This window comes from Carex rostrata, chromosome 25 (assembly GCF_964058835.1).
Source record: "Carex rostrata chromosome 25, lpCarRost1.2, whole genome shotgun sequence".
NCBI lineage: Eukaryota > Viridiplantae > Streptophyta > Magnoliopsida > Poales > Cyperaceae > Carex > Carex rostrata.
The window spans coordinates 6,800,827-6,809,200 of record NC_135942.1 but is presented as its reverse complement, the minus strand read 5'-3'; the positions used below and the strand labels follow the sequence as shown (position 1 = coordinate 6,809,200).

The 8,374-nt window shown below is 34.8% G+C and overlaps 1 pseudogene across 1 annotated transcript; it reads left to right on the top strand.

The window, feature by feature from the left end:
- The first annotated feature begins 268 nt into the window (after nt 1-268).
- Nucleotides 269-3,405, top strand: LOC144543629 (U-box domain-containing protein 3-like; annotated as a pseudogene). The gene is made up of 4 exons (XR_013508023.1): nt 269-434; nt 553-669; nt 1,079-2,773; nt 3,194-3,405. The product of XR_013508023.1 is annotated as a U-box domain-containing protein 3-like (transcript).
- Nucleotides 3,406-8,374: the final 4,969 nt, after the last annotated feature.

The following is an 8,374-nucleotide window of genomic DNA, read 5'->3' as shown; positions in this document are numbered from 1 at the left end:
TGGTGCTTCACAAACAGTAGAATAGCTGGCCACCTTAAGTTCATGATTTATGTTACCAAAACATTTCAATGAAATATCAAATATGCAGCAATTATTGGAGAAACAAGGAAGAAGTGAAAGTGGTGTTAAGCTCATATTTTAGTTCATTTGTTGTAGGTAAAATGGACAGAAGAAGTATAGGGGCACTAATAAACAGCATATCAAGGCTTTTGCATCTAGTTTATTGTCAGACCAGCAAAACTGCAGCAATAAATGAGTTCAAGTGCATAGTTGGCATGTTAAAGCCATTAAAATGCATAATAGATGAGGCATTTGGTTCTCCCTTCCCTTGGGATGAACGGCTGGTGACAGCAATTGATGAGCTTGACATGGCTGTCAATGAGGCTAGAGATTTTTTGGAGAAAGGACCTCATAGGTTCGGCAAGATCTACAGTGTGAGAGCTCGCTCGCTTCTGTTTCTTTTCTTTTTCAACTTGTTCAAACTAAGACTGGTCATATTATTTCATTAAGAAATGGTCATTGTTGCTTTTTTTTTTTTTTATTATTTACTAGTTTATCAGAAGCAGCCAAATGGCGTCCAGCATACGCAATTTGTCCATGCGCATTTGTCAACTCTATAGCAATTTGCTGCCCGCTTATTCCTTTCCTTCTCTTTTGTCTGTCACTCAGGTACTTGGTGTGATTTAACAAGGTGGTATGTTTTGTGCTTTTAATTGTGTATTCTCGTTGTTATTTCAATATCGGCAGCATATGATTATTACATTTTGGTTGCTACTGGTTCAATTATGTACTTGTCAAAATTTCTGCCAGTGCTTAGTTGTTATGTTTGTCCCTGTCTCTTTTTTATGGCGTCGTTACTTAATTTTGGCTTAATGATGCTCATTGAGGCCATTTGTATTCCCTAATAGAGTTCAATCTCATGATATGGTCACATGATCTCAAAGGAAAAAAAACCCGAATATAAATAGTCAGTAGGAACTTCATTGAGTCCTGTTTCTGGTATGCTCCAGCCCAAATTTCATGTCTTAATTAGATCATTTGTTGGAAAGCCTATTGATGTCCCAACTTTTTGATTCAGCAATGCATGCGGAAACTTGAATGTAGACAAAGGGACCCACTGACAGAACTGATAGTGGTTGCTCAGATGGACCTCAAGGACTCATTCCCAGCATTGAAAAGATTTTGAAGATAGTGGATACTCTCGGTCTTGCATCAAATGAGGAACTGCTGATGGAAACCATAGCACTCGAAAAGGATAGACTGAAGCTCGAAACCAAGCATAAACCTGAAGACCTTGCCATGATAAATCAGATGATTCAACTTGTTTTGCATATCTGATATTGTGTTCCAAAATTTGAGAAATATAGCTCCATAAATGGGGTCTCGATCCCTACCCATTTCAGGTGTCCTCTTTCTCTGCAACTTATGTTGGACAAACATTTGAGAGGTCTTATATACAGAAGTGGCTTGATAATGGGCTAAGAATTTGTCCCATCATCAGGTAGAATGTTCAACATACTGATCTTGTTTCAAATTACACTGTCAAGGCATTGATCTCAACTTGGTGTCAAGAAAACAATCTCATGTATCTTGAGTCCATCTCTTGCAACGAGTTTGTGAGCCCCTTCATGATAAGTCCTTGGCAGTGTAGAGAACCAACTTCCATATCCAATACTAAACCTGTAAATCGAGTACAAGCACAAAAATATGAGATTTCATGTGTAGATGGAGAGGAGGAGAGTTCCTATTGTACCAGCGACCATCAGATGCAAAGCAGCTATTTCCTTGATCATAGGAGCTCTAGTACCCGTAGCGAATCTAATTCGAGTGTGATCTCTAGTATTGATGTACTAGCGAGTAATTTGATGAAAAATTGAGCTCTCCTTTCAGTAAGGATGGCGGACCCTTACTCTCTCCTGATTTGTCCCGCACTAACTTATCAAGTACAACCCATGATGATTCGGCAACCAGATTTCATGTAGAAAAGCTAGTGGAGGGATTAAAAGACCTAAACCCTGATACACAGGTTAGATGTGCATATGAGCTGAGGCTTCTCTAAAAAAATAACGCTGAAAACCGCATTCTAATTGCCAAATTAGGAGCCATTCATCCTCTCATTTCCTTGCTTCATTCAAAATGCACTGATGTACAAGAAAACACAGTCACTGCTCTGCTTAACCTATCTATTAACAATGGGAACAAGGGTCTAATAGCTGAAGCTGGTGCATTGCGATCTCTCATTTATGTGCTCGTGTCTGGTACACCTTTGGCTAAACAAAATGCAGCTGCAACCCTGTTCAGCCTCTCTACACTAGAAGAGTACAAGATCAAAATTGGTAGCTCAGATGCAATCCACGCATTAGTTGATTTACTAGGCACCGGTACTCTGAGAGGGAGAAAGGATGCTGCCACGGCACTGTTCAACTTGTCAATCCAACATGAAAACAAGGCACGCATAGTGCAAGCAGGTGCGGTCAGGTATCTGATATTGTTGATGGATCCCAGTACTGGGATGGTAGACAAGTCCGTGGCGCTCTTGGCAAATCTATCGACAATACATGAAGGTCGCGTTGTGATTGTTCAGGAAGGTGGTATTCCTTTGCTGGTTGAGACCTTGGAGACTGGTACGCAGAGAGGGAAGGAGAATGCTGCATCTGCTTTGCTGCAGCTCTCTATTAATAGCACCAAGTTTTGTAGCCTTGTTTTGCAAGAAGGCGCTGTACCTCCTCTTATTGCCTTGTCTCAATTTGGTACACCTAGAGCAAAGGAAAAGGTATGCAAACTATGCTTTTCATTTTACCTTCATTTTGGTACAACAATGTGCAATGCTCCCATGTATTTCCTCCCTTCAAAATTCCAGATCTGATATGGTCTGACAGATGTCGAAAAGTCGTTTTGTTTTATTTTTTCCTCGTGTCTTTTCTGTTTCTTTTGTTTTCCTCAGGTTAAATCACGTGTTCACTCCTGGTTAATGTGAAAAATATCATTTGTGCCCTGTAAATTTGAAATACCCTGGATAACCCTACAAAACTACCTAAATAGCACGGGACACTTTATTAGCACAATTCTATGTGCTCTGGTCACAAGTTTTGGTACTTATGTGCTCTGGTCACAAGTTTTGGTACTTCTCGTCCAAACAAGAGTAATGTTTGATTATTGACAAGTAAATCTGCAAAATCGTATGCTGCTGCAGGCACAACAGATTTTGAGTCACTTTAGGAGCCTGAGAGAAAATACTGTCCGAAAGGCGAGGTGATATGACAAGCTTAAAATTAAGCTCCTCAGTGAGCAGGCCTATCAATAGAAGGACTTAGATTATTATTGCTTCTCTCCAGGGAACTGTTTTCTGTGGATATAATTGTAAGATAACCAGATGGTTTTTTGTACATATAATTTCTTTTATTCTTTTTGAGCTTACATTGTATTTTTTTTGTTTTTACACGTTTCCATTGTTTGGGGAAAGACTCGCTTGCCCTTGGTATTTTAGTTATGACAAGGACTTGTAGCCAGTAATAGATCATAACTTGTGATTTTTTGTTTAGTCTTACCTTCTTCCATGCTGGCTTTAAACTTTATCAATGAAAAATTATGCTGACAAGTGTATTGATCTCAAAGCTAAAGGTGAGAAAGGTAAAAACATACAGGTGTATTGATCTCAAAGCTGACAATTAGAGATTGCTGGGGCTGCTAAAGGTGAGTAATATAGGCCTTCACAACCAATTTTGGAATTGGACCGATTTTGACAATAAGAGATTTCAGGCTTTATCCTTTAGAATCAAGCCTTACAAAAATTAGCCTATTAACTCTGATGCAGTCCAGAGCAATAATAATTTTTTTTGAATCGCTTGCTCAGTTATTTAAGCAAGCGAGATTGTATTTTTTTTTTAAATAATATTTTTAATCTAATTTAACCAGTTTAATTTTGATTGTACTGTTAGACACCAATAATGACACATGCACTGCATTATTTCGATAGCCGTGCATGTTGGGATCGTGAGTTCAAAGCAGCAAAGAATGCCTCGTGTGAGTTGTGTCAGCAAAGACATGATAGCAAACACGCCATTAATTGTTTTGTTTTTATTTGAGAGCATTGTCTATATGTTTTATGTAGGGATCATGCATGATGCAGCAGCAGACTCATTATCACTAATTGTTTTAATGTATTTCCTGCCGAAGTTCTGTCAAATAACATTACATAAATAAAATAAAGGTAAATAAACGGATGGCAAATGAAAAACTGTGGTAATTCCAGGTACTATATATATAACCAATTTGGTAATTTTCCATTTATCTTTTTTTTTTCCCCTTATTTTACCTTACACCTTGTTTGGATGGAGAGTATAGGAAGGGAGGGAATGGAAATATATATTTTTTTTTTTCTGTCGAATTGTATTTGATACTTTAGTTAATAAAATTATGTCGGAGGTGAAGGTTACAGGAGGTAAAATGTTTAACCTTGTATTATTGTAATCAATAAAATCGGTTTCCCTTCTAATATGGAGTGCAACACAAATGTGTAATTATATATCTTAATTATATAATTCTCATACATATTTTTTTGTCACGATCCTACATGCAGCCATCAAATTTCTCATTAACCTTCCAAATTTTAATCAATCAAACAAGAAATAAAACAGAAAAGAAAATTAAATTTATTTTCCCTCATTAATTATCGAAACACAAAGAAGTTAAATATATTAATCTTTCTTTCTATTCCATTTCATTCTCTTATATTTTTCACCTCCCATTCCTTCCTCTACTCTCCATCCAAACAAGGTGTTAGAGAATTGACCCGTTGTCATAAATTTGTTCAGAGAGGAACATAAAATTTGAACAGTCTCTGATCAAGCATCTTATTTATCAAAACATGTATTTCAAATAAGAGTCATTAATAATTGTAAAGAGTGAATTTCTATCCGAACATCATGCAGTTCGAGGAAAAATTGCACACGGTTGCAATTCACACAATACAAATTAGGAACTTTTTGGGTTGTGCTTATAGATATGACTTATGAGTGAATCTGTATCACACCAGGTCCCTGAGGTGCAAGCAGAGAATCCGTACTCATCTTTTAGCTTGGCACAAATCTCAAAGCAGGCCTCCGACAGTTATAATAGGGATCGGATTGAGTTGGATATGAATGGAATTAATCTGAACCGTTCATTTTTTTTTAAATTGTACCTCACCTAGGCGAACACGGACTCTATAGTTATATTGGTACGTTTGGATGAGGGTTAGAATAGCTAGAATAACGAAATTTGAGAATAGTAAATAATAATAGAGAAAAAATAATGATTTTTAGATTAGTGTGAAAATCGTGTTATTCGGATTACTAGAAACGTTGTTTGGATTGTACATTTGAAATAGTGAATAGTTATAACCGATAAATAAACAAGGTGCTAATTAAGATAAAATATAGGCAAGTGAGATCTTAAACAAATTGTCACAACGTAGAGATAACATAAATTAAGTAGTGTCAATTTTGTTATTTCGTGAACGTGTTAATGAAAATCCAAGAAAGAATCACTTTTTTCTCTCTTCACATATTCGAATAGTAGCTATTCCAATATTCACAAGAAATAGAAAATAGCAGCTATTCTAACTATTATGAATAGCAAAAATGTTATTTGAATGCACATTGTTATTTTAAATATCCACTATTTTAGAATAGCCTCTATTCTTGACACAACCAAACATACCGGATCAAAGGCCTCACTGCTATTTTTCCTTTTTCTTTTTGCACAAATATACACTGTACATGGAGTATCTAGCTTGTGGTCAAATTTGGTTCAACAATCTGGATCCAAACTCAAAATTAGCTAGGGATCTGAGTTCCACTGATAAATGGACCGGGTATTTTACTATATCAGTGAAGAATGGGCATTATATATATGGATATGCAGGAGCTAAATGTATAAACCAAGTAAAGCCAGGAAAGGCTGCAAGGGCAATGGGCAGGGAGTGATCTGTTGATTGCTGATATAACATGTGTTAGTACTTGACTACTTGGTACTTATATGCTCACTTTTTTTTTTTAGATCAAATCATATCCATAGAATGGGACAGGGACGTGAGATCAGAAATCAGCCTTATTTATATTTCTGATGAACTTTTAGGAATAGTACAGTGACAAGTCTATGAAAGATTAAAACTTTATGAGATAACTTAATTTTGTTGTTTTGTTGGCTTCTTATTTGTCTCTAGATAATTCATACATCTAGCTTTACTCATTGAATTTTATTTTATTTTATTCAAATTTCAAATTAAAATATTATCCTCTAATTTAAATTCAAATTAACACATTTGGCAATCAAAAGTTTCAATTTATTAGATTCTACATTTAACATTTATATCTAATCATAAACTTCAAATATGGGGTGATAATCTCATTTGTCTTTTCTTATAGATATTGAATAGCTACTAGTAATTAGATTCTTTTTATCCATGGAAACATCCGGTATACATTGTGAGTAATCAATGTATCAAAGATATATATATATATATATATATATATATATATATATATATATATATATATATATATATATATGAGGTGGGCTACGGTGAGTTGCGAAGTAAAACGCGTTTCTACTTCACGCCGTATTTTTATTTTGAAAATCTAAACGACCGATCCGAACTGTTAGATGTTTAATCCATATTGAAATGTGCTTGCAGACCAAATTTTACATTTTTTAGAATTTTTTTACTATTTATTAAGCATTTTTTAAAATTGTTGTTTTGCTATAAACAGTAAAAAACAGTAAAATTTTCTGGACCATCAGATCAGCGACTTTCAAAATTGCTTAATAAATAGCAAAAAAATTCCAAAAAATATAAAATTTGGTCTCCAAGCACATTTCAATATGAAGAACAAGATGAACGGTTCGGATCGACGTTTTAAACTTTAAAATCGCAAAATATGAGCGTGAAGTAAAATAGTTGTTTTACTTCGCAACTCACCGTAGCCTAGCTCTATATATATATATAGAGAGGTGGGCTACGGTGAGTTGCGAAGTAAAACGTATTTCTACTTCGCGCCGTATTTTTATTTTGAAAGTCCAAACGACCGATCTGAACCGTTAGATGTTTAATCCATATTGAAATGTGCTTGGAGACCAAATTTTACATTTTTTGGAATTTTTTTACTATTTATTAAGCATTTTTTTAAATTGCTGTTTTGCTGTGAACAGTAAAAACAGTAAAATTTTCTGGACCATCAGATCAGCGACTTTCAAAATTGCTTAATAAATAGTAAAAAAATTCCAAAAAATGTAAAATTTGGTCTCCAAGCACATTGCAATATGGAGAACAAGATGAACGATTCGGATCGACGTTTTGAACTTTAAAATCGCAAAATATGAGCGTGAAGTAAAATAGTCACTTTACTTCGCAACTCACCGTAGCCCATCTCTCTCTCTATAGGTATATAAGTTAGCTACTCTACTTTTATAAGTATATGAGAGCATATCCTTATAAGTCATTATTGCATTTTTAATGTCCACATAGTCGATCTGATGCACTCAACATATTCTCTATACTATAATATGCTTGGAGAGACCAAATTTTATATTTTTTGAAATTTTTTTATTATTTTTTTTCAGAAATTTTCAAAACAGTCATAAAAAAAAAATCTAATTTTTTTTTGTCTCCAAATACATATTATTTAATATGGAAAACATGTTAAGCACTTCAAATCAACCATTTAGATATTCCAAAGAGTAGAACTAGGGTGCTCTTAAGCTCACCAAAGTGTTTGGTGAGCTTGACTCCAAAACCCATCAAATCGATTTTAAATGACGAATCCGAACCGTTGAAACCCGCCTACCTTACGTGTGATGCGTCTACATGTGAAATTTTAAACATTCGAATTAGTTTAGTATAAAGTCAATCGGTCAAAATTAGAAGGTTAATAAATTAATTTTAGTGCATTCATTATTTGAACGTTTTTTGACTGCTTGACTTTATACTAAATTAATTCGAATGTTTAAAAATTTCACATGTAGACGCATCACACGTAAGGTAGACGGGTTTCAACGGTTCAGATTCGTCATTTGAAATTGATTTGATGGATTTTAGAGTCAAGCTCACCAAACACTTTGGTGAGCTTAAGAGCACCCTAGTTCTACTCTATTCAAAATGCAAAAATAACTTATAAGTATATGTTCTCATACGCTTATGTAGGTAGAGTAGCCAACCCCTCTCTCTCTCTCTCTCTATATCTCTATTCTATTATTAAGCACGTTGGGTGTCCGATCCGCAAACGGCTACGATTGAGAGATGAAACTTCGGATTTGATCTCAACTCTCCAATTACATATTTTGTCTTCTTTTGATTAAATGCATTTGTTTTATGTATAGAAGTCTAAATTTAGTT